This window comes from Arachis hypogaea, chromosome 4 (assembly GCF_003086295.3).
Source record: "Arachis hypogaea cultivar Tifrunner chromosome 4, arahy.Tifrunner.gnm2.J5K5, whole genome shotgun sequence".
NCBI lineage: Eukaryota > Viridiplantae > Streptophyta > Magnoliopsida > Fabales > Fabaceae > Arachis > Arachis hypogaea.
This window is the reverse complement of record NC_092039.1, coordinates 66382502-66386206: the sequence shown is the minus strand read 5'-3', so window position 1 is coordinate 66386206 and position 3705 is coordinate 66382502. Positions and strand designations below refer to the sequence as shown.

At 33.4% G+C, this 3705-nt stretch overlaps 1 non-coding gene across 1 annotated transcript; it reads right to left on the bottom strand.

Moving 5' to 3' along the window:
• Nucleotides 1–2669: 2669 nt before the first annotated feature.
• LOC112799492 (small nucleolar RNA R71) lies at nucleotides 2670–2773 on the bottom strand. Its single transcript, XR_003201070.1, has one exon. It is a non-coding gene; the product is annotated as a small nucleolar RNA R71 (small nucleolar RNA).
• Between the last annotated feature and the right edge of the window lie 932 nt (nucleotides 2774–3705).

The following is a 3705-nucleotide window of genomic DNA, read 5'->3' as shown; positions in this document are numbered from 1 at the left end:
CCACTCTTGAGGATCCAAAAAGTCTAAACCTTGTATGTGGTATTCCAAGTAGGATTCAGGGATTGAATGGCTATGACGAGCTTCAAACTCGCGATTGTTGGGCGTGATGACAAACGCAACTGAATCAATAGATTCTATTCCGACATGATCGAGAACCGACAGATGATTAGCCGTGCTGTGACAGAGCATTTGGACCATTTTCACTAAGAGGATGGGATGTAGCCATTGACAACGGTGATGCCCTACATACAACTTGCTATGGAAAAGAGTATGAAGGATTGAAAGTAAGAAAGCAGTATGTTGTAGAGATTCAACAGGGACAAATCATCTCCATACACTTATCTGAAATTCCCGCCAATGATTTACATAAGTATTTCTATATTTATTTTATACTTTATTTATTATTAATTTCAAAAACCACTATAACCATTTGAATCCGACTAACTGAGGTTTGCAAGATGACCATAGATTGCTTCATACCAACAATCTCCGTGGGATCGACCCTTACTCACGTAAGGTATTACTTGGACGACCCAGTGCACTTGCTAGTTAGTTGTGCGAAGTTGTGACAAAGTGTGATTCATGTTGAAGAGCGGTACCAAGTCTTTGGCACCATTGTTGATGATCAAAATTTCATGCACCAAGTTTTTGGCGCCGTTGCCGGGGATTGTTCGAGTTTGGACAACTGATGGTTCATCTTGTTGCTCAAATTAGGTAATTTTCTTTTCAAAAATTTTTCAAAAATCTTTCAAAAAAAAATTCTTTATTTTCGTTTTAAAAAATATAATTTTTGAAAAATACAAAAAAATTTATAAAATAAAAAAAACCAAAAATATTTTGTGTTTCTTGTTTGAGTCTAGTGTCAATTTTTAAGTTTGGTGTCAATTGCATGTTTTAGAAACTTTTGCATTTTTTCGAAAATTCATGCATGTGTTCTTCATGATCTTCAAGTTGTTCTTGACAATTCTTCTTGTTTGATATTTAAAATTTTCTTGTTTTGAGTTTTTTTGTTGTTTTTCATATGCATTTTTGCATTCATAATGTCTAAGCATTAAAGATTTCTAAGTTTGGTGTCTTGCATGTTTTTCTTTTCTTGAAAATTTTTCAAAAATAAGTTCTTGATGTTCATCATGATCTTCAATGTGTTCTTGGTGTTCATCTTGACATTCATAGTGTTCTTGCATGCATCATGTGTTTTGATCCAAAATTTTCATGTTTTGGGTCATATTTGTGTTTTTCTCTCTCCTCATTAAGAATTCAAAAAAAAAAAAATATCTTTTTCAAAAAATTTTCTTACAAGTTAAGTCAAATTTTCAATTTCAAAAATCCTATCCTTTCAAAACTTTTTCAAAAACCAAATCTTTTTCATTTTTATCTTATTTCGAAAATTTTAAAATTATTTTCAAAATCTTTTTCTTAACTTTATTTCAAATTTTCGAAATTACACTAACAAGTAATGTGATTGATTAAAAAATTTGAAGTTTGTTACTTTCTTGTTAAGAAAGGTTTAATCTTTAAATTCTAGAATCTTATCTTTTAGTTTCTTGTTAGTTAAGTAATTAATTTTAATTTTAAAAATTAAATCTTTTTCAATCCTATCTTTTTATCATATCTTTTTATCTTATCTTGTATCATATCATTTTCAAAATTTTATCTTTTTTCAAAAATTTGATTTCAAAATATCTTATCTAACCTCTTATCTTCTTATCTTTTCAAATTTGACTTTAATATCTTTTTCAACTAACTATTTGACTTTTTGTTTGTTTCTTATCTTTTTCAAAAACACCTAACTACTTTTCCCTCTCTAATTTTCGAAAATATATCATCCATTTTTCAAAATTCTTTTTAAATTAACTAATTGTTTTAAATTTTAATTTTAATTATATCTTATCTGTAATTTTCGAAAATCATTAACTACATTTTCAAAATTATTTTTGAATTCTCCCTCTCTTCTCTTCTTCTATTTATTTATTTACTAACACTTCTCTTCACCTCTCTTCATCTCCAATCACTGCCTCTATCCTCACCCTTGTGATTGGATTCTCCACTTTTATTCCTTTCTTCTTCTACTAATAATATGGATCCTCTTTGTTCAGATATAGAGGATTCTTCTTCCTTTTATTTTTCTCTTCTCTTTCATATGAGTAGGAACAAGGAAAAAGACACTCTTGTTGAAGCTGATCCTGAACCTAAAAGGACTCTGAAGAAGAAACTAAGAGAAGCTAAATTACAACAATCCAGAGACAACCTTTCTGAAATTTTCGAACAAGAGAAGGAGATGGCAGCCAAACCCAACAACAATAATGCAAGGAGGATGCTGGGTGATTTTACTAAACCAACATCTAAGTTTGATGGAAGAAGCATCTCAATTCCTACCATTGGAGCAAACAATTTTGAGCTGAAACCTCAATTAGTTGCTCTAATGCAACAGAACTGCAAGTTTCATGGACTTCCATCTAAAGATCCTTACCAGTTTTTAACTGAATTCTTGCAGATTTGTAAAGACGAATGGAGTAGATCCTAAAGTCTACAGGCTCATGGTTTTCCCTTTTGCTGTTAGAGACAGAGCTAGAACATGGTTGGACTCACAATCTAAAGATAGCCTGGACTCCTGGGATAAGCTGGTCACGGCCTTCTTGGATAAATTCTTTCCTCCTCAAAAGCTGAGCAAGCTTAGAGTGGATGTTCAGACCTTCAAACAAAAAGATGGTGAATCCCTCTATGAAGCTTGGGAAAGATACAAGCAGATGACCAAAAAGTGTCCTTCTGACATGTTTTCAGAATGGACCATATTAGATATATTCTATTATGATCTCTCTGAGTTTTCCAAAATGTCATTGGACCATTCTGCAGGTGGATCCATTCACTTAAAGAAAACGCTTGCAGAAGCTCAAGAACTTATTGACATGGTTGCAAATAACCAATTCATGTACACTTCTGAGAGGAATTTTGTGAATAATGGGACACCTCAGAGGAAGGGAGTTCTTGAAATTGATGCTCTGAATGCCATATTGGCTCAGAATAAAGTGTTGACAAAATACATCCAATAGTACTAAAAAAGCAGCTTCTGAAGAAGCTTATGATCCTGAGAACCCTGCAATAGCAGAGGTAAATTATATGGGTGAACCTTATGGAAACACCTATAATTCATCATGGAGAAATCATCCAAATTTCTCATGGAAGGATCAACAAAAAGGCTTTAATAATGGTGGAAGAAACAGGCTAAGCAATAACAAGCCTTTTCAATCATCTTCTCAGCAACAGATAGAGAATTTTGAGCAGAGCCCCTCTAATTTAGCAAATATAGTCTCTGATCTGTCTAAGGCCACTTTAAGTTTCATGAGTGAAACAAGGTCCTCCATCAGAAATTTGGAAGCACAAGTGGGCCAGCTGAGTAAGAAAGTCATTGAAACTCCTCCCAGTATTCTCCCAAGCAATATAGAAGAGAAACCAAAAAGGAGAGTGCAAGGCCATTGATGTAATCAATATGGCCGAATGCACAAGGGAGGAGAAGGACGAAAATCCTAGTGAGGAAGATCTCCTGGGACATCTCTCAACCAAGAAGGATTTCCCTATTGAGGACCTAAAGGAACCTGAGGCTCATATAGAGACCATAGAGATTCCATTAAATCTTCTTTTGCCATTCATGAGCTCTGAAGATTATTCTTCCTCTGAAGAGGATGAAGATGTAACTGGAGAGCAAGT